At 38.5% G+C, this 23,814-nt stretch overlaps 1 protein-coding gene across 4 annotated transcripts in view; it reads right to left on the bottom strand.

The window, feature by feature from the left end:
* kank4 (KN motif and ankyrin repeat domains 4) overlaps positions 1–23,814 on the bottom strand; it is an 80,724-nt gene that overhangs the window by 52,244 nt on the left and 4,666 nt on the right. For 2 of the 4 annotated variants that reach the window (XM_020702481.2, XM_011474149.3), the window contains one exon: positions 21,047–21,123. The exons of the other annotated variants lie outside the window; for them this stretch is intronic. The gene's annotated coding sequence lies outside the window, so the exon portion shown is untranslated. The remainder of the gene's footprint in view (positions 1–21,046; positions 21,124–23,814) is intronic. 4 annotated transcript variants of the gene reach the window in all.

The raw sequence follows: 23,814 nt of genomic DNA, 5'->3' as shown, positions 1-23,814 counted from the left end.
GTATCCCAAATTGCCAGCTTCCTGAAATAGACCTCCCTCTGTTGAGATGCATCGTCTATCTTTGCTGAAGGGCAAATAGAAGAGAATCCCAAATGATACAAATATTCAAAGCTGTCAAAACCTCCCTGTAAATTACATGTGTGTCTGCGTGGATGTCCTGCTTCTGTTCTCTTTTCTGCAGCACATACTTAACTACCTCTTTAAAGTCCATGCAACGTTCAGAAAGAAAAAAAAGCTTGTTGCTGGAGGGTCGGCTCTGTCACCAGCTATCATCTTGTTTTTCGCAGGACGACAGTTTGAATTTGGTCAAACAGGCTGCAGCTTCATTTAAGCTCCGGTGAACCTGATAGGCTGAGACATCTAGGAATCAATCAGAAAGTTCCGCGCAACTGCAAAACACGTTTACCCCAAACTTTAGGTTTATTGGTTCATTCAGTATAAGTTTGCAGAAGCCTGTCAAAGGTACAACACAGACAATCATTTAAGCAACGACCGTCAGCAAAAACCTGCAGGCTGCTGCTTTGGGCTAAAGGGAGCTCCTTTAAAAACAAACACATTAGTTAGGCAGCAGAGACAACTTTGATACAAGGCTGGTTTGGCAGACTGGAGGCAGACGGGCTGCTCTGGCGAAGTTTAATGCATTACAAACGCTGAACATGACAGATGATAGTATGTGAATAAAGAACTAACAGAAGCATCTCACAAATTAAAGCTGATAATTTCCAATGTAATTTGTTGATGCATTATATAAGTGGTGATGCTGGGAATGAACAGCTTTAGCTAAGACTTCTACAGTAAAAAGTAGATTTTTATGACTACTGAAAGGGCAATTTTTACAATTTAAATTAGAGTCTGGCAGCTGAGAAGAAACTTTCTGTTCTTTCCGGGAGGTGAGAGCAACAGATGACTCTCAGATGGGGGATAGAATAAACGGAGGTCTTTAAAAACCTGCCGGAAGTTTGTTCCGCCCTCAATGCTGGCTTGGAGGACAGTTTTGCTCATGCACGAGTTCTCCAATTTGACCGGCAGTCAGACTCTGACTGCCAAAGATTTCCTTTCTTCAAAAAATAAAAACAAGTCCTTTGTTTTCCGCTGAATAAACTAATAACACTTTGCACAGCTAGAATGAAACAAAGCAAAAACTAGAAGTTGATTTTAGATTACATTTTCTATTAAGCTTATACTTTGTTTTCCACCATATCATGAAATTGAGAGAAGGTTTATGACAAATCCACACCTGATTTTCGTTTTTTGTGCTCCATAACTGCTTGTTCTCTGCAGTGTTCTGAAAGGTTCTTATCAAGTAGCTGATTTGTAAGAACGAGAAGTAAGAGAAAAAAGGATGATCAGGAGATTTTTGGAGATATGGATTTGAGTTTACATTTAGATCAAGTGACCAAAACAACTTTTTTCTTAAACTTGAAACATAATCTTTAAATGACAAAATAATTAAATATAGAAAAGGGGGAAAATAGAGTAACATTTTTTTGTTAGCAGTTTAAAAACACTTCCAATCTGTCCAGTTTCTTCTTTCTTGTCTGACTCTATGGCAGACCTTTCTGCACAACAACGACCCACAGGTGCAGTTTGGAATCGCAACTTCTTATTGAGTGAACGGCTTTGATTACATGACCCAAAGGCTCGTATTGGGGATTTTTTTTTTGTAGAGATGTGTATGTGAACTTCTTGACCAGCTTTTTGCATCATTTGGTCTTTACATTAGTAGGAAGAGTTGGAATTTTACACGTCAGTTAAGACATCACACCTCAAATTGAACACAATGACAATGTAAAAAAAATATAAATAAAATGACATTAAATGGGTTACTACAAATTCTTAGTTCACACTTTGAATCATTGGAAGCCATAACTGTGACTTCATTAACTGACATGTCTCCACTTACTAACGGTTCTTCTGGCTTACATCTGTCTTTGGAAAATAGTACACGGCAAAGATGCATTGTTCATTTAATATTGATTTGTTTGCAGTTTTGTGCTGATTTAAAGTCTCACTCCAATCATCTTTAGCCAAAAACAAATAAAAAAACATGTCATTTTTTATAACATAGTTTCTCCAGAGCCGCAGTAAGTCACCAGAAATTCATCTCTGAGCTGTGGGTGGGACTATCAGTGTTGACTAAGTCTTCCCACACTTTCCATCATCCCTTTGGTTACATGGTCTCCTGCTAATTTACATCCCCTCGCAATCTCAACCTAACATTACAGGTGCAACAGAAATGGCAAGCAACGTAAGAGCAATCCAGCAGTACAGTTTCCTCTGATGAGGAACAAAAAGGCATCCATGCATCCACTTGCAGACTATTTGTCCGCAAGTGGATGCATCAGAATGGAGCGGAGCAGGGAGCTTGTTGTCTGCCAACAGTAGCATCTTTGTCACAGCTGCAAGCTTATTCCAGAAGCATTTTTTGTCTGCTTCTGATTTATAACAAACACCCTTTAGAATGTGTCCTTTAATATTATTGTCTCTTCTCTCTTTTAACACTAGCTGCGGTTACATGTGCAAAATGTCTTTGATCAGATCAAAGATCGGATTAGAATTGAACTGTGTACATGGGCCCAGAAAAACTTTATCCCATTATAACTAACGGTTACATACGCCACACTTTCGATCGGAATAAATTATTTTGACATGCGCGGAACTATCAAAAATACCAGAAACGGCCATAGAAGAAAAAATAGCAAGTTGCGTTGTAAACAAAGCTGCAGCATAGCGATATGATCTTCTAAACGTGATTTTATTATTGTCGTGATTTTTATTAAGTGACTGTTTGCTCATAATTTTCTAAATATGTGCAGCCAGAACTTTATTCTTGGGCAAACGGACCCGGGCCAACAACATTTAGCCGTGGACGTACTTAAACTAAAGTCCATGCGGTCAATGCTGCAATGAGCATCTTGGCTGCACGTAGATATGTGGGACTAACATCAGCCTTTATTTTCTCTGGAAACAAAATTTTGACTGGAAACACAAAATCACATGATTGTTTACATGGTTTTTCAGAATTGTGCGGAGCGGCATTTCCGCATTCAAAAGCCGTCTCCGCCAGCTTACACACCGTCCCAAAGCCGTTCCTCTGCTTGGAGTCACGGTTCTCCCGGGAGACACGGTTCTCCTGAGTCCGATAGCTCACTCACAAAGCTACGAGTTCGGCTGCTCTACTCAGAGAGATGGTTTGCTCAAGCGGAGCAGCCGCCCGGTCCTGTTCGCGCTCAAAAGCCTTCTCTGGAGCGCCACACCGTCTATGCGTAACATTACAGTTTTTCTCAGTCGCTTTAATACAATTCTCAGATCAGAATGAAATTCCCAAAACTATTTGTTTAATCTTCACATCATGATGTCACTTGTGCACATCATATAAGCAGTTTCTCACTTCTTTGAACAAGTTGCAATTGCTTTGGTACATCCATGCAAATGATTATGTACAATTCTCTGCTCTTTGCTACATTATCAATTGTTTATGTCATGTTGATCAAAATGTATTATGTAGTTCACTGTGCAATAGTCTTACTCCTCAAAACACCTAGTCATTAGTTCATCGTATAAGTCATTAACTGCAAATGGTTGACCAAGTTGTCATAATGTGACAAACATATTTCGCTGCATTGCAAGAGAGGATATTCGCTGTGATGTGGATGAGAATTTGTGGCTTAACATACAGGAACGACAAGAGGTGTAGGAAGACCAATTCCTACTGCGCTGCCTGTACTGTTGTACAGAATATTGTCCAATCTTTTTTTCCCTTTGTGTTACTGTTTGCAGTGGGTTTTTTCTATGTTGGTATGACATGGCCTGTCAACAAATTTACAATATGAACAATAAAAGTGTAAATGTGAATCTTGTCCAGTCTCTTGCAATCAAACAAAAAAGGTGTAACTTACATTTTACAATAACTTTCATCAAAACTTTAGCCATAGTTTACATCAGAACCTCCCTCTAAAGTACACAGTTATATTGACAACATGACTAAGTAATTTGACTGTCTTGTTCGTAGACAATGACACAAGGACTTGACATTCTGATGGCACTGACATGTTCAATGACTTAAAGACTTAGTTTTGAGAGATGAACTAAAGATTAAGAGCAAGTTACAGGCTTTTGCAAGAAATCCATAGTGTTTTTCTGTTTGTACAAATTGTTTTGAGAAATGCACACATGTATTTGCAAACTTCAATTCTCATCTGAGTATTGTACTAAAGCGACTGAGAAAAACTGTAAAGCCAAAGCAGTAGTGACCCACGATCAGTATAATATATATAACATATAATATGTTTACGATTTGAACAACATTCGGCATAACCCACCAATCTCGATCTGAAGGAAATTTTGATCCGAATGAGTCTGATAGGGGCATAGTATTCCGAACTACATGTTTACATGATGAATTTTTATACTAATCAGGCATTTATTCTGATTACTTTTGTCCATGTAACTGCAGCTACTGATATAAGAAACTACATTTTGTAACAAGTACTGTGGTTTCTAACTATTGAAAATCAAATCCTTAATCTGTTCGCAGACCCATGAAATTGCTATTTAAACCACTGAGAGGCTACAAGAGAACAGATGGTCCAGGGCTGATGGCTCAAAGTGAACTCTGAGTCTGAGGTCAGGCCGTCTGAACATGGGGGAGTAAAGATTCAATAAAAAACTCACACGGACAAGTGGAACGTCTGAAAGCGGAGATGTATGTCATAAATGCAACTTCTTTACAGTTGTTTTTACACACAAATATAAAAAAACGCCTACAAAAAACAATCTAATCTACAGCTTTGCCTTTAGCTTCGGATTAAAACATATGGGCCCATACCGTCACCAGTTCGAAGCTTAAAGTGTTTCCATATGTCAACATGCCAATCCATTGGGTTGTTTACGAGACATTAATACCTGCATCGGCCTCATCTTTCCTGGATGCAACAGCAGGCATCATCTCCTGTCTTGTGTCTCTATTATTCTCTCATGATTGATTTCCTCCACTGTTCTCACTTTGTCTCCCAGGATGAGATGTGGCGACGAGAGCTGCACTGATGCCACACAATTCCTTAGCAAATGGAAAGATAAAACATATGATAGCTAGTAGGGGAAATAAAAAAACAGTGTGATAGAGGTACTGGCTCTAATAAATGTGTCAGTATGTGGACACAAAGTGGACAAGAATTGCTTAGGAGCTGTTTTGATTGCTACATTCTACTTTCATTGTCATCTTTATGACTTTATTTTCTCAAATTACTTTGTGATAAGTTAATGCTTCTTATATATAAGATGGGGGAAAAGCAGAAAATATAACACCATTAACACGTTTATTCTTAAAAAAAAAGGAGCAAGTTTTCATATTTTTTACCATTTTATTCTCCTGTGAGAATTTATTATCTATTAGGAATAGATTATAAATAGAGAAATAGGAATAGAGAATCTATTAGGCTAAAATTATTCGGATAGTGAATTTAGTAGATGAAACCATCATACATGGCCTTCCTCTTTTCCTGGGATGCAGGAGAGTTTCCATACTCCAGGCTATCACATGGAGACTCTTCAGCGCTTACAGCTTTCTTCTCCATCATGGTTATGCCTCAGTAAACAACTATCGTTGCCCTCCATTCCGTACCAGCAGTGCCTCTAATGCATGGTGTTCCCCCTTTAACATGTGTGATGAGGCCTGGAAAAATAGACACAATTTTGTGTGACCACACATTTAAAATGGTTTGATACTGATCAAATGTGCTGCAGAAAAGGGTGGGAGACAAGAAAAACCACAATGTTGAGATGTCTAAGTAAAAAAAAAAAAGTCTAATTAAGTATTTTTTGTTTTTTTGTTAAATTTTCTGAAATAAAGAAGTCAGGATGTTTCTTTCTTGAACTTTTTTGCTAGGGTTGCATAGGAAATGTTGGCCCAAAAAAAACATACGTTCCAAAAGCATTGCAGGCATTATGCCCCCCAGTTTTTTCCATGCTTTGTAAAGATTTTAAATATTAAATACTCTCTAAGTTTATTTAAATTCAAATATTAGGAAGTCTCAATCTAATCTTCAAGAGGTTTATTTTGTCCGACAAAGCCCTGAGTCTATATTGCAGTAATCTAAAACTCAACTGAGGAGGAGATCTGAGCTGAGCTGCACGAGTGAAGACAAACTCTGGAGAAAGAAATTCCCTATTGCTCAATGATGCAAAATGTCTGTCAGAAAAAAGATTCATTTGAAAGAAATGCAAATATTTACAATTCCTGCTGCTCGTTTGTAACATCAATTTGGGACACTTTCCTGGCAGGCCAACACAATATGTGACTGGTAATTACATTAATGGAGTCATTTTGCATCGTATCAGCCAGAGCTTTACTCGTTATTAGAGACAAGCCATAGAATCTCTATAAACGAGCTGACATGAAAATAATTCTACACTTGGCTTTTCTATAAATCCCCACAATTGTTTTACTGTAATCTGACCATTTACAATTTAGTAAAAAGTCTTAACGTGTGTACCAAAAATCAATAAAATTTAGTATCTGTGCAGTAATCTCCTAAACAAAAGTAAACAAAGGCACCACAGCTGCTTATTTATTCAATGAATTTGGAGGTGAAATACACATTTGACCTTTTAAAGTAGATCAAAACAGCACCATATAACTAGATGTAATAAGTTTTTATTTTCCATTTTGATTTCAACTACACTTCCATCCATTTGACACCAAATTAAAGAGACATCCGTATATTCAGTTTTGGAAGTGATAATATCGAAAAGTAAGCAATAATGTGTATTTTTTTATGTTTAAACCTTCACTTCTTTCCTTACAAATAGGAAAAAAATCCTGGTGACCTCATGAATTACCCGAACAAGTCCAGGTAGTTTACAGACAGGAAGTGTTGGTGTTAATGAAAAATAGCACATATCCATGGAAACTGAAGCATCTGATTGTGCAAATGAGTAAAAATGACACAAAGCATAATTTTTACTTGGAGAGGCAACATGATTTGTACTGGAAAAAATGAAGGTGGACGCTCTTCTGATTGCCTGCCAGGTGTCTTTGAAAAAAAAGTGCCAGCTCTTTTCCAAGCTATGATTGCTGACACATTTTTACAGATGGGCTTGTGTTGCAAATTGTCTGACACATCGATTTAGAAACCATCAGATAAAGTCAGGGAGCAAGGACCGCTACTGTTTATAAGGAAATTGCTAACTAATTAGTGACTCTTTTTCTTTCTTTTCCAAATTATTAACAACAGAAAGATAAAATAAAATCTGGAAATGACAAAACAGAAATGCAATTCTCACTGAAAATGTGTGAATGAAGCTCATTTGGGGGGGGATAACATATGAATGACAGAAATCAAGGGTGCTGGAGAAAATACCAGCCCCACATGTCACATCAGGAGGCATGATTACCCACCAGGATTACACTCTAATCAATCTAAAGCACTAGTCCCTGTTTGTCACTGTACTAATCCCATCAAAGGAGAGCTCTTTCTGCCTGTCAGCTTATCGTCTTCCCATACACCCCCATGTTCAACACAGAAAGCTGCATGTCAAAAGTCAACTTCTCCAGAGACTGTCTCATGTCTGACATGTTGCCTTCAGTCCAACATTTCCGTTTGCCATCGTTTGCTATTATGTAGCAGCAAAGCTAAATAAAACAGTGATAAAAGGGGCGATTATAATTGGCCAGGCCTCAGGTCTACCATTTATCCCATTACATGGCAGCGTACACTAAAATTATAAGTCATCAAGAATAATACTAAACACAACACAATCACGTGATGCAAACATAATCTCAACTGTTTGACCTTCTCAAACAATATTACTTATTTTTTCTATCAGTGTAAGATGATTATTTTTACGTTGTGGGATAAAAAAAAAAACCTTCAATAAAGAAATGATACAAAACTGAAACATCAATTCAATCTAGAATTACAGTACTGTCTATGTGCTGGTGATGTTTTTTTAACAATGAAAACCAGAAGAAGAAAAAAGAAAAAACATTTTGCTTACACATGCTAAAGGACACTCACATCCTAAAACGCATTTTCTCTAGAGTTTTGTAACCATCTCACCACTGCTGTTTTGCAACAAATGCACACAAATAGAATAAATCAAAAGGCAAGATTAGGAAAATCCAAAGCACTTTGATTCTGGACTGTATTTATGGAGAATCTGTTCTTCGTGGCTGCCGTACTTTAAAAGGTTCATGTAGAAAATGCTTTGCTGCTCATCCCAGAGCTTCCTCAGTGCTGATGGGAGATTCAGACTATTTATGTGCTGACCACTTCCGAGTTGTGGCAGAAAACTTGCTTGGCTAATGTCCTATTACTTGGTTGTGGCTCAGACGTGGACGCACTTGTTAGCAGTTCATTGGGTGTGTGTGTGTGGGTGTGTGTGTGTGTGTGTGTGTGTGTGTGTGTGTGTGTGTGTGTGTGTGTGTGGGTGTGTGTGTGTGTGGAGTGCTCAGATCTATACATTGGGAAAAACTAAACGATTCCTCTCCACAAGGATAGTACAGCACAGAGGAGCCACAACATCAGGTCAGGACTCCAGATGGACCTGGCTGCAGACAAGATTGTGCCTGACATCCACTGCCGGAAGTAAAAATTAAACAACTTACCCTAACCCAAAAGAGTTGTGAATTCTGGGGGGAAAAAACGATAGTAAACCTTAAGGCGGGAAAAACCATAACTGTTGGGGTTATCAGTTAAAATAGTGTTGTTTTTTTAAGCAATTTGGGGGGGACTTCCAGTTCTGGTTGAGGACTTCTGGTTGTGGACACTTAGGTCTGTAGCCAGGTCCTCTTGCAGGACTCTCCAGTTAAACTGTTCTTGAAGGACAGAGGGCACAATCTTTGTCACATTCGGGACAGAGAGGATAAATAGTTTGGAAGGGTTAAGATCTGGTGTTAAAGGGTTAATGAATCATATCTATGTCAGAATGTAGAAACTCTCTCCTAGTCTCCCTTCTGTTTGTCATGTTTACCCAACAGAACGGCTCCCAATCCCACTTTCTCCAACAACTATACTTTTTTTCTACAGTATAAGCTGATTATTTTTACTTTGGGAAATATATATTTTGGGGGCTAAAAAACCATTAGATAAATTAATATTACAATAATACACAACACCAATGAGCAAAATACACAACAATAAACCAAAATAACAAGTCCTACCAACTCCAAGCCACAACAACAACCCAACCAGGCAATAGAACAATATCAGACCGTTCTGAGGATTACTGGATTGTTGACATGACTTCTTGTAATTTCACTTTTGGCTACACCTCGGAAGCATAACCTGAATTCTCCATGGGCAGTTCTAATTTAACAAGCTCCTGTATTTGGATACACAGAAAACCGTCTTTCTGATCAGTCATTTAAAATCCAGCTGCGCTGAAGAACAGTTTCAAGTGATAACCCTATTCACAAACAATATTAGGAAGAAAAAAACATTGCTAAAAGATGAAGACTGTGAGACAAGCAAAAAGAGAAGTCAGAGAAACATGACAAACTTGCAAGGCAATCAGTATAACTTCATAAATGTATCTATACCTTATTTTGTAACTATGGCTTTGACTCTCAATCATCTCACTTTTCCTGGATGAAAAGATTCATGCATATGTAAGCAAAAAAGAACCACTGACAAACAGAAAGATTTGAGATGAAAACAGCCTAAAAGCTAATAAGATTTATGTATTTCCTTTACTATCCTTCTGATTGCATTATCGCACAGAAAAAGCTGATTGAAAGAGGTATTGTAAATGTCAAAAAACAAGATTCATATGCACAAATGTGTTAATATGTAAAAACATCAGAGCACGTTGGCATGTTAAAGACCAAAGAACAATTTAGAGCAATTCAGAGGACTAGTTTGGCACGAACATTTTAGCTGATTTATCCAATTACAGTGAATAACCTTCAATTAAACACACATCAGAAATGGAGAAAATGAGGTAAAGAGTCTTGTTCCTGGAGTTGGATTGTATTTTTACTACAACTTATTTTTTGTTTTCCTTTTTTTAAGACAGGTGATTCCCATCTGAATATGTCAGGGATAAATCTGGGGCTCTGGGTTGAGGCCATGGAGTCTTGTTGGGGTGGGGGATGTGAAGAGGCTTAGTGTGAAAGGACAATGCAGAGTGTCCACATCACGACATAGAAAAACAAAGCGACAGTGGGTCTCCGGTGGATTGTGTTTGTGCCACAATCCAAGCTGGCATTGCATGTGTCGACTTTGACTGCAGTATTGTTATAATACTCTAATAATAGGTTTTAGTTCCCAACAATATGGATTTAAAGAAAACAATAAATGAATTGCAGATTTGAATTTAATTAAAACTATTATTTTATTTACAACACTAAGCTCAATCCCGTAAACATTTAAATTACTGTTTACTTTAAAATGTACTGAAGTTCCAGTTCTTACAAATGTGTTTGTCAATGTCCAAATATCCCGGATGAACAACATGTGTAGCCATAAAACTGCTGAGTCAAACTGTTAGCAGGGGGCTAAACTAAATGCTTGCATCAGCTAAATCCTAAAAATGTGAGCTCAAAAGTATTGATGATATAATGCAACCAGATGCATAAATGATGCATGCAGACATAAGGGAAAATGCACAGTATTTGGTGAGATAAGCCTTGAAGTAGAGTTGAGAGGAGAATAATTGTCAAAGTTAAGTGCTGAACATACAAATGGAAGACACTGTGTCATGCTATTGTGAGGCAATGTCGTCATACATCTTTACACTAGAATCAATTATATGTCATTTGTCATGACACTCGTGTGTTGCTCATTTTGGGTCTAAGTGCAGCAGTGTCAGGTGATAGGCCAGGCCTGTTCTGGCAATACAAATCTAACCAAAACCAGTTACTTCATGTCTGTTAATCGTCTTACTGTTCATGCGGAGAATCAAGCATTTTCTTATCACACAGAAGCACATATGGCCAGGGAGGATTTTTAAACAAGCATAAAGTCTGAGGTTATGAGTTGCTCTACAGCTTCAAGTGAAACTGGTTAACGACAGTTCCTCGCTACGCTTTTCTATGAAATGGCTTTATGGAAAAAAGCTTGTGTACAAATACCAACAAGCAGGAACAAACAAAATCTTTACAGCCACATTTTGTCTATACAAAATAAAAGATAAAGTTTATTTAAAATAGTAAAATAAACTGCACACACTGATTCCTATAGAAAACAAGAAACAGCTCTGCTGTCCTTTTTAGCAAGAAAATATTCATACCGCCCTCCCCAACGCGCATTTAGGCAGACACCTCCGATGAAATCTCCATGCAAATGTGTTCGTGCATTGCTACGTACGTTTTTACGACCATTTTTGGGCCATTCAATATGAACTGAAAGGTAAACCAGGTTAAACTTTGACTAATCAGGGGCTCGGATGGACTCGTAGTGAGGTACAGATGGTGTCCCTTTTAATGCCAACTGCTGAAAATTGATCATGAAGGATAAATTAATGTTTGCAGTTTGTGCCCAGTCAGAATTATATGAGTCACACCAAGTCTTTCATATGTTGGAATAGAGCTGTGAAAGAAAAAGCCTGAAGCGAGAGATCCACCACTTCAAATTTTTGCATGAATATTGCAAGAAGAAGCCCTTCCCTGCTGGTCCAGTGTGAAAAATATGCGCTAAATGTGCATTCAAGAACTCGCATTTAGCCCGTTCTTGAGCACAAGTCACGTGCCAAGTGTGTACATTGCTTAGTTTATTAATTGAAAGATAAACAAAAGTTGCTTAAAATATAATTCTGTATATTATTGTCATGCAAAGTGTGGCAAACCACTGCCAACAAGAAAGGGAGAAAAGAACAAACACAATGACATGGTTTTGTTTTTCTTTCTCAAGATTGTTTGCTGTAGGTTTCTATCTGCATGTGTGTCCTTCTTTACATCTGCACAGAAGGCTGTTCAACCCAAACGACAACTGAATTATCCTAAAATGCTCACTGTATCTGCAGGAAATCTAATATAACAAACTGCTGGCTGCATGCTCTTGCTTCTGCAGCAATGGTCAGGTTTTGCGGTCTTCTGGTCCGAAACGAAGGCCAAAAGTGAACTATGCATCAACATTCTTTTGTACGCTGTCCGCACTGAAACAAAACCTGCAACATTTATTAGAAATTACAATTAAAGTGACCTACAAGTTGGCTCATTTGAGCAGAAACATCTTTTCTTCATGGCAAATGAGCGGTATAAGAACCAATCACAGGAGCTTGGAAACTAATTCACTGTGCAGTGCTGCCTGAGCCCGGGCAGGTTTCATTAGTGTCTGCAAAGCAAAGAAGAGTCAGAGTGTTGGCACTACCCAAACCCTCATTTAAGATGCCAAATATAGCCACTCATTCGGTGCTGTCTCACTTCTCAGCCATTCCTGCTGCCTCCTCATCGTTCTCCCCTCTTAACTCCTTCCTTCTATCCCTCTGCGTTTACTCCAAAAACGGGGGGGGGGGGGTTCCTCTCAGTTCCACTGATAATCATTCATACAAATATCTGATTTTAGCAACTCGTACAGAGGCAGACATGGCAGAAAGCAAAGGTCCTGGAATGCTGTTCTGGCGTTTCCTCTTTGTCCCCCAATAGCATATCTTAATCAGGCCTCCTTCTACCTAACAGGAGGGATGGGAGCTGAAAGACAGTTTCTGATTTTCTCCTCTCACGACCCCCTCCTTTCTTCTCAGCCCAGGCTTTCTATTTGTGTCAACTCTTCCTGCCTTCAACTAATTACTTGCTCTTCTCCTCCCTCTATTAATTTATTCCTCCATCTTTTAAATTAACTTATTCATTTTGGTTTTTGCACACACACACACGCACATCCCCCTGCCCCTTGTGTTGACTGATACTCGGTGGTTATCTTTCAAGTTAAATGCTCTCCAGCAGCAGGATGAGAGATACAGTGCTGATTCCAAATCAGCGGCTATCTGTTATCTGATTGGCTGACATGGAACGTGTCTGTGGATTTTAGTTACCGGGGAGAATAGGGAGATAATGGCAGCTTTTCAGCAACCTCTGGGGCTGCAGGGGCCGAAAGATGAATAAGGGTCTGCCAAGTCCAAACACAGCATACATTTTTAGAGGGTTAATTAGCTGGGTAAATAATTTACCTTTTGAATTGTTTTAAAAAAAATGTTGGACAAAAACTATTATCTTCTATTAACCATCCTAAAAGAATTTCTTTTTCTGACCCAAATAAGTTTATGCGTCTTGCAATACAGTCCTGATCGTTACTTATTCCACAAAGGGGGAGATTTCTGGCAGTGTAGCTGCTCTCTGAGCCTGTGAAAGCTGGAAGCTGTGGCTCCACAGCGTTACAGCTCTACATTAGTCTGGCTGGGCTGTAAGTATCTGAATCTATTTCGCGATAACTACAACTGCAGCTCATCTCAGTCTGTCTGAGTAATGTTTCAGCAAGAGTCCGTGTGAACTGCTGCTCCTTTGCAGCAGTCGAGTTGGGTCTGAGCAGCTGACACTGTGGCTCACTGAAAATACTGGAGATCACTGTACAGTAATCCCATAATGTAATAGGCTTCCCACCCTCCTGAGCGTATTTGACAGCAACATGCGATTTTATTAAATACTCCTCTATCTGACAACTCATAGCTTCTTCTACTTTATCTATTTCCCCAAAATTGAAGCTTTGGCTGTGTTAGATTTTTTTTCATAAATTGGATTTTTTGGAGGGAAAAATTAGATGTTTTTAAAGGGTGTGTTGATCGAAATGTAGACGGTAAACTGGGATATGCACCCAACTCTTTGACCCTGACTGACAGTCACAAGAGTTAAAGAGTTGGTTTTCAGGGAGATGGTATTCAATCTCCCTGATTGCAGTCATTCATTGTGGGTGTGGAAGATCAAGTGCTGTAATCTAGCTTGATTGTATCACAGACACACTTGCACTTTTCCTTCTTCCTCACTTACAGTAACAGTCATGCCTCTGCTGATTCCTGAGTAAAAGGTATGCTCAGGCTTTTGAAGATGCTTCTTGTTCCTGTAAATTAAAAAAAAACAAAAAACAAGACATACCAGTTTTGTCCTTTAAACTCTGAGCTGCATGCTTCAGGAGGCAAGTCCTGGATACAGTACTTAAATACTTTCATTGCCTCTTCAGCTTTGCCAAATGTCATTGTGGTGGTGGGTTTCTTTGAACTGCAACTAATTATGCCTGCCTCCTTTCTGCAGCATTGCTGCATTCCATGTTTAACTTGCGGAGTGTGATGCACTTGTGTTCAAGGTGTTCAAATCTGACCTTACTGAGTTTTTCTCTTTTACCATTAGAACCTAAAATTTCTGAATCAAAGTAACACACAATCGCTGATTACTTTCGGCTCCAACCAAAGGAAATCAATTCAGTAGCCATTTTTTCACAATACGCCCACCATATACTTTTATTGAGGCATCTAATTGGCCAGTTTATAATTTGATTAACGCATTACAGAAAAATATCATGAAAAAATATAGAATTAACAAGAACATGCTAAAAACAGGTAGCAGAGCAAGAATGTTTAGTCTAACAAATGCACTGAGTAATAACTGTATGTTTTTTAATAGAAGTCAATGGGATTTTGGCTTCTTGAAGCCTGTGGGTATTTCCTATTTGGAAATCCAGGTTACTCAGTCCTGTTCAGTCAATGTGGTATAACATAAAAAAATTAGCTTTCTAGCACCACTTGGTCTTGACTTTTAGAGGGTTTACCAAGGTGGATGCTCCAATGTATCCCCTGATTGCTGTATTTGTTTTCTCTTATGGGAAAATAAGCAACAGTTAAGCTCCGTCCATTAAACTAAGATTCAATTTTTAATTTGTTGTTTATATTCTTGTAGTTTATATTATGTCTATTTTAAATATACTTTAAAAAATATTTCATACAATGTGCCTCTCCTCTTATTTAACTACCACCAATCCAAAATTGCTACTCAATTGGAGGAATACCATACTGACTATTTTATACATATGTCCAATACAAATCAGGTTGATGTGGCAATAAACTTTGCCATCCAGCAAGTCTTTATGTGGTGTAGTCAGTGAGAAGGCTCTGGTTCAAATCCAGGCTGGAATCTTTCTGAGTGGAGTTTGCGTGTTCTTCTAGTGCATTTGCTGGTTTTCTCTGGGCACTCCGGCTTCCTCCCACAGTCCAAAAACATTCTTCGTAGGTCAGTTGGTGACTCCAAATTGCCCCAGGTGTGCATGTGATTGCATATATAAGTGTGTAGCCTGCAACAGACTGGCAGACTGTTCATGCTGTACCCCACCTTTGCCCAACAGTCGTTGGGTTGGCTCCAGCAGCCCTGTCACCCCAAAAGGGAATCAGCGAGTTCTGAAAATGGATGGATGGGTGGTTCCAATTGAGGTGATAATTGGTCTCAAATAACTGCAATTTTATTGGCCAATAGGTGGCGATGTAACTGGCTTCATTAGCTTTGGCTCACAACGATAACCCTTCATTATTTTGACATGCCAAAATAATGCTTTCAGCAATCAGAAGCAATTTATTATTATTACAATTCTAGTTATTTAGTTTGTTGTCCAAGCAGAGTGAGCTAAAAACATTTTTTCCTGACTTTTTAATTATCAAGTTATTTTGTAATAAGGCACCCGAAATGAGCGTACAGAGCATTTGATGAGTTGACACTGACTTAAAAGAGTCATCTTGAGGAAACAATTGTGTGAGCAGCCTCTGTAAAAAGGCTGTAAAAAATGTTCAAGCACATTTATGCACAGGTGGAGCTGGAGTCAGAGTTTAGGGCTCGTTAAATCCTGGCCAGGCAGTTCCTCAAACACTCCAATTCAGGCTCCTGAAATCTTAAAACGCAAAGTTCACACACTAACAATTCCTTGCAGCTGCCACAGGGACTTCATCTGCTGATCTACATTCGTGAGCTTTATGTAACCCAACAGGGCAAGATGTCTCACCAGTAGCTCCTCTGGAAGTAGGGAAAACCTCAAATACCTGTTTGAACTGCACGCTTGAAAAATAATCTTTTATCTTTCCCTCCATCAATTTAGCCTTTCCCCTTTTTTTTTCATCACTCTTATATCTTTCTCCTACACTGCTGTAATGTCAAATATGTATGCTTCGACCTCTGGGAAAGTAGTGTTTACCTTAGGAATTTAAGAGATGGGCATCTGTGCTGTGGCTTTGTCTGTAAACCCAAAACCCACCATCCCCTTCAGAAAAGTTGATGGTTAAATAATGCATGCTTTTCAGTTTCTTCATCCTGTGTTTGGGGTTCAGAAATACACTCACAAAAAAAATATCCTCAAGTCTCATGGGAAAACAGGTACAAAGGTAAATGCCAGAGAGGTGTTCAACCAAAAAATATTCTGCAAAATAACTAAAATAAACAGGCGTCTGTATGAGTGAGAAATATAGAGATGTTGGGAGATTGCAGCTGCTTGAATAAGCGTAAATAATCTTTAATAAATGTCCTCTACTGCAAACACTCAAAAAGGATTAAAAAGAAGATGGAGACCTGGCATGATGTAGAAGAAGAGCTAAAAAGTGAGGATTAGGGCTGCACGATATGAGGAAAACTCGCAATTTCTGATATTGGTGGTCAATATTGCAATGACGATATAACTTGCAATACATGAACAAATGGCAAAACATCTAAATACATCATTTCCATTTCACTGCAACAGTTTAATTTAAATAGAAGTCAACCTAACTTACATTACACTCCAACCCTCGTCTACAGAGGAGGCAAAGCATCTAACCTCAAAGTGGTCCATCCGATTGGTCAAATGCAGAGAGGGATTTATTTGATTCGTTAAATATGTCAAGCTACTATAAGATTGTTTTAGCACATTTAAGGTTACCCTTTATCGCAATTTTTGCCAACTTTTGGCAAAAATTATTATTATTGTTATTGATATCGCAATAACAATAAATTTATGATTTATTGTGCAGAATTAGTGAAGATTTACCCTTTATTACAATCAATCTAGTTTTGAAAAAAAAATTTACTTCCAGTATAAAAACATTTTCAAATCAAAACAATTGATTTATTTGACGTAACTTAGAGAAAAAAAAACACAGTAATCACAATCCTGAGATGATGCCTTCAATTGCAGAATTACAAGACCTGGGCATCTGAATTTTAAAGGAAGAAGTTTTTCTGAAGAACAGAATGCTGCGATACCATGACTTTGGTTGACTGAGAATCTTCAAAGACATACAGGATCTGGGCTTGAGTTGCACACATTCCTCATCCCACATTAGATTTTCTGGATTGCAACAAATTCTCTGAAGCTTAAAGATTTCAGGCATACGGGTTAAAAAAAACCCAGATCTGACAGGTTTGACTGAAGCACAAAGAGTCCTATAACAGACAGATTCCATCCACAAACAAATGTTAAAGCTGGAGAAGTAAAGCAACATTTTCATGATAAAAGGTTATTTGGCATACATGAGAAAAAAAAGTTGGGAAATTATAAAAGAAAAAGAAAGATGGATTAAAGCTAAAAAGTCTGAATAAATTGTGACCTAACTTCAAAAATCTGCAAAAGTTTGGATGCCACTTGTGGTAAATTTAAAGTAGGCATATAGTTAAACACTTCAATAGTTTTAAATCCTCAAATGTTGATTTTTCATGTGACCCTAGAGCTTTACTTGAGATATCTTCCCATTTATCTATTCCCATGTCTGTTGTAGCAAATACCAAAACTAAAAAGGTGTTTTTTTTTTAAACGCAACATAGACTAAAGAGAAGCAGTGAATCCTAACTTTGAAGAATCAATAAACCAAACATTTGGTCAAAACAAAGAACATACTATGAAAAAAAACTTTATAAGTTCTGAAATAATCAAAAGAATACAAAGCAATGTACCTTAAACTGGTTTAATGTAACACTTGACTCAAATCAAGACTTTCCCTTTTTGTCAAGCTGAGTTTTCACTTTCACATATCCGTGTGTTTTAACCACAGTCTCACCTCGTCACTCCAGCCGCCAGCAGGAGCATCAGGAGCCCCTGCAGACAGTCAACCCAAATGAAATTGTGTTTTTGTTGCCGTTCGGTCAGCACGCTCGCGGGGGAGCGGAGCTGTGGATGTGTGTGCGGCGCTGATAATGGAGCTCTAAGCACTGGTTTCATCACCTCCTGTAAGCATCCATTAAGTGCAGCTCATCAGAGGCGGGGCAGCGCCTGAACTCTCATTTAAGGACAAGGCGTAATCAGAGCGTGCAGGTGGATGATGGAGTGGAAATGAGATGGAGCAAAAGATGAGGGCGTCTGCTTAAACTGAGCAAGTTTGTTTGAGCTGCACGAGACGTCCACAGTATTCCATCTTTTCACAGAAAGCTAGGGTTAAGGTTAATTGGATCGTAATCATAGTGGGAGAGTTATGACGCCTTCATTTAACCTTTTTCTTAGCAGTTCATTCTAGGGCCAGGGGTGAACACAAGGCATACATGGCTCAGATGCTACACGGGCTAAAGACAACCAAAAAAAAAATGGAGGTTTAATGCATTGGGTAGGAACTAACAAAACCTTGTGAATGCTCACTGTTTTCTATTTAGCAGAAACTCGATACTGTAGACATTTGGTCAGATAGTATTGGTATTTGGTCAGAGACTCTTTTTTTTACTCCCTATTAGGTTGAAGAAGTCATTTTACAAACAACTAAATTCCCTTTTATCAGAAAATTCTTGATGCAGTTTTTTAAAAAGGCCTCATACCAGTGGAAGAAGCTACCACAATCAGAAATCAGCTATGAGCGTAAACATGATACTTATTTCTCCTCAATGACCCATCTTGCAGTGATGTGGAAATTTTAAGTACTGCACTAACATTCACCCTAAAATGTAGCCATTTCTGCACTGGAGACTGATTTCATAGGAATATGATTAGCATCTGGTACTTTTACAAAGAACACGGTAGAATATCCACACAGAAAAACAGTTAACCCTACTCTTCCTTAACCCTTTGACACTATAGATGTTGCTGGTGACGTGGTAAATAACACCCACTCCATGACATACCACAACCATTTACGTGATCAATGTGAATCAGCTGATTTTGACACGGAGGAAAGCAGCTTTTCGTATCGACTTTCATATCAGCTTTTATTTGCGACAGAATCAGCTGATTGCTGATTGCGTAACCCCTTCACTTCTGTGAAGTGTTGCATATCTTCTCCGCTTCAGAATCCGCTGGAATCTTGTTCATTATGTAAACAGTTAAAGAGGCAGCATGAGAGCTAAAGCTTCGTGTTTAGAAAAGGGGTTAACCTCTTCTTCAGCAAAAGCCTTTAAAATGTGCCTTATGGATCAAAACCTTTGACCCCAAGAACACTAAAGACTGTGAGGTTAAATACCCATGCCAATCATCTTTTGATGTATCAGTGGTCTTTCAAAGATGATGCTGTTCTAAGAAGAAGAAAAAAAATCGGAATTAGTTTCTAAGTTGTGGGTGGGACCGTTGACACAGAGCAACCCCGCCCCCTTCCCCTCCCTGCTACTAAGAGCTCTCCATTTGGCTGACAGACCCTCACACCCCCAGCCTAACATTAGCAGAGCAACAAAAATGGGGAGCTATCCAAAAATACAGAGTTTTGAGGCAGATACCACCTCAGACAAAGAAAACAAAGACGTACATGGATGGTGGTCTACAAGTTGATGTGAATCGGAGTGGAGCAGGGAGCTTGAGGCTTGTCCGAATGATTTTCTATGTCACAATTAAGCTCTTTTTCAAACAGCATTTTTTTCATCTGCTCCTGAATCACATCGTTTGAATGAAAAAATCCCCAGAAGTGCAATTTTATGCTAAATTTTCTTAACCCAATGAGACCTGAATTTATTTGCAGCTATGGAAAAAAAGTTCACTTTTGCTTTCACTTTTATGTAGATGCTAAATTATGGTAAGTTTGGAGCAGAAGCTGTTGGATGAATATTTGCATCAATAGGTGTCAAGTGATTCATTTACAGTTTCCATCATAAGAAAAATACCACAAGAACACTTTAAAAACACCAAAAACACAATTTTCTTCAGTGTGAGTGTTTAAGTTCATCCTGTTAACCCACCCCTGGACCTCCAATCTGCCTGAACTCCTCGGTTAGAGTTCCAAACAACAACAGAACAACCCTGCACATTCAAAACGTTCTTTAAAGTCTGGAATATTTCCATATACACAGACCTAATACGTCAACACACGCTCAACAGGTTCTGTCACAGGGAGTGGTCACTTCCAACAACATGGAAACAGGAAGTATCAGCTCCTGCATCCAGCCAATTAAAACACAGCAGATTGACGACAAAGGTTCCATTGAGGAAGTCCAACGTTGCCCAAAGCCCTCTCAACTCTTCTCACAAAAGACTCTGTTTTTTCCTGTCTGTCAAAGCCAGGAACCCATTAAAGAAACAATGTAAGGATGGACCAGGCCATTGTTCTGCTGTTTTCCTATACTTGAGAAACCCATGGCTAAGTTACTTTATTTTGGCAGAGTATGAGTATTTTTCAAAGCAAAATCCAACAGTTTATTTAATAAATATTACAGATTCTGCATTAAACATGTTTTTCTTTTTTAAATAAAGACAAATTTCACCACAGATGAAAGGAGAGGTATGAGTAAAAAATACCCCCAACTTAATTTGGTTAAATTCTACAGAAATATGAAGCAAAAACACAACTTTCACCAACGTTGCTGACAATTTTGTAAATTTCAGCTTTTGTATGTCTTGAAAAGCTCAGTTGTGCCATTTTATTGTAACACAAGTTTTGACAATGCATTTCGGATGAAAATAAAAGAATGACTATTCGTAAATGGGTGTTAAAATGTTATTTTTTTAAACTTTAGCAGCCAAGACAAAGACACAATTGTGTTGCTTTAGAGTTTAAAAATCAAAAAGCTAAAACTCTCAAAGGTAAACACATTTTTTTTGCCACAATTCCCCTGTAGGAAATAAGATTATAGGATTTCTTCCCAAAGCCATCCTGTTAGTTTGCATTTTAGACTTGAATCTATTCCCAGCTGTCAATAACAACAGTAGCGAGGTTGCATAAAAATGTGTCGAGTCAGGAAACATGCAGAAAACCTTGTAAATACCGGGGGGTACTGTCAAGTGAACACAGGAGAGTGGGTTTCCTGGAATATGAGAGCTGGGCCAATCCAGTCCGCCCAATCTGAAACCAAAGAATAAGGGAAAGTCTTACAGTATTGTTCTGCATCCCCCCCCTCCCTCCCTCCCTCACAACGGTGAACTGCAGCCCACCACAGTGACCCTGTCCAGTTAATGTCACCCGCCCACATGTGCACAATCCAGCTCCTCAAAAAACACACACACAAACCTTTGTGGAGCTCAGTCACAAGGCAAATCTGACTCTGAAAGACGTTCTCAAGAAAATATGTGATCAAACTAAACGGGTTTAATCGGTGAAAACACAACTGCAAAGGACGGAACATTGAGTCAATGTACTGCAGATTTTTACAAATAAATATGTGCGGGTATTAATCCATAGTAATTTGTCAATATAAGATATAAAACAGCTAGAGCTGCGGCTTTTCAAGACGTCAAAGTGCATTTGGGAGCCATGACGAAGCAATGTCTTAAATTAGATGCTGATCTGAAGCATGCTGATGTAAACAAAAGGCTGCCAAACGAAAGGAGGGGAAAACAACTCAGCTGAGATGGTGCTGTGCACCGATCAAGACAGCTGACATTTTTAGGGCACAAAAAAATGCTTTCAGAGCAGAAAACAAACACTCTTCCCACCTGGGTTGTGACATCACTGCAGCCTGGCTTCTGTCCATTGTGTCTGGATCAACCTCAACCACATCAAAGGAAAAGAACAACACAAGCGGTCTGAAACGTGAAATAATCCAGCAATTCCAGATTCAAATTGTCATGATCATCTCTTTGATTCTCTATCCAAACTCGGAGAAAGTGCTAGTTTGCAGAACATAAACAGCTGGAGTCCCTGTGAACTTTTCCTTCTGCTGACATTGATAGGAAGGAACACCGCCGGCTTCAGGATCCTAACAGTGGAAGAAAAAAGCTGCAAACGCATAGAACAACTAATGACGAGGGTGTCAGCAGAGCATAAGATTAACAATGTTTCCCCAAGGCATTCCTTCAATATGTGTGTGCTTTAACTATACACTATTGTGTGTTTTTCGTGAAGGGTCTTGGCTTTTTGATTGACAAAAACGGGGCATTTAAGCAGCCTTACAGCAGAGCTAAGAACCACTAAAGCTTCTTTTTCCCATACTTTCCCAGTCCATTAACAAAAGGGTTTTTTAGTTAATACTGTCTAATAAAAATGAACAATCCACCATTTGGTAAATAAAGTTTAAGTTTCTTTTCTTTTGCATCATCTCTTTCTGGTATTATTTATACAACCATCATTTATCAACTTGTACATGGTTACATGGTTTCACGCGGAGAAGGCCAACTCAGACATTTACGGGTTCAGCAGGCGAAGACCATGGAAGTCTGCAGAACATGAACCACATGTGAACACTGGGCACAACGCCAGTCGCACGCCGAGCGCAAACTGGCATCTTCTGGCGCCGATCCGCACACACAAACACACTCACAGCGCACACATTCCTTCCCATCTCAGCCCTGTAAAAGCTGCTCATGCTAAACACACATACAGAGAGCTAGGATGTTGACAAAAGACGCTGACAGCTATATTTAGAACAACAGAGTCGAATAATTAATGTCGTGGCAATTACAAAAACCAAAGCTAGAAGTGGCGGTGGGGAGAGCCGAGGCAAGAATAGAAGAGCATGCTTGGCCTGTTCGCGGTGCAACAGTTTTGTTCTTAGTGTTGCATGAGGGCAGCCATCCTAAAACGCTCAGCTGAGTGGCTGCAGATTCTGGGTGGGCAAAGACTATGTGCATGTGTCTGCTTCAGTGCTTCAATACACTTTACATCCGATTAGCCTGCTAAGTCTGTTCTTTAGAACAGTTCTGCTCACGCCTCGGGTCTCTGATGGTCGGGCATTTTAGAGCAAAAGCAAGGCGAAATAACATAAAATTTGGAATTACTCATCGCCAGAAATGTATTAATTTTTAACTTATATTTACAGAAAAACATCATATAATAACTAGGTATTTGATATTTAGGCACTGAACCCTAAAAATTCTAAAATCCAAATTATTTTATCACATAAAGTTTCATTTTTTAACATTTGTTGGAAAAAATATCAGTCTTTTGCTGAAATTAATTTAATTTCCTAAAATGCAGAACAAGTTAACCAACAATTTTGCAGCTTTTAGGAATTTTCAATTTTATTCTGAGGTAAAAGTCCTTTTATTGGGTAAAAAAGAGCTATTGGTTTGGTGCAGCTTCACTGAAAAAAAATCGTCGTCTGCAGAAATCTTGTCCTCCTTCTCTTTTGTAATGAAAGCGTGTAATTGCAGCGCAGCAAGGCACAGGAGGTGCTTTCCTCTTGATCAACTGAAATGACTTCTGTAACAACACATTATTGTTTTAGTGAGTAAAATGTAGCTATTATTATCTTCTCTAAAAACAGTTTGCTTTATGTCCTCCTCCACAACTTGGTCTTTTCACGTGAAAATCATTTTCTAATATTTGTTTCATATCATCCATTGGTTACATTAAAATTTCAAAATAAAATGGGTCAAAAAATGTTTGGTTTAAGTCTGTAAAAAAAAAAAAAACAATGAACTGTGAGCAACTTTACACAATTGAAGCTAGAGATGCCGGAATTTATTGAGTCCAGACTGAAAATATTTGACATAAAAACATGCTCAAGTAAACCCAAAATACATTAATTAAGATGTTCATTCTATTGGATTTCTATCCAGTAAATACATTTTAGGGCTCTATTATGGCATGTTGCAT

The sequence above is a fragment of the Oryzias latipes genome, chromosome 4 (genome assembly GCF_002234675.1).
Source record: "Oryzias latipes chromosome 4, ASM223467v1".
In the NCBI taxonomy this organism is placed as follows: Eukaryota; Metazoa; Chordata; class Actinopteri; order Beloniformes; family Adrianichthyidae; genus Oryzias; species Oryzias latipes.
The sequence above is the reverse complement of the archived record's forward strand: the minus strand, read 5'-3'. Positions and strand labels throughout refer to the sequence as shown.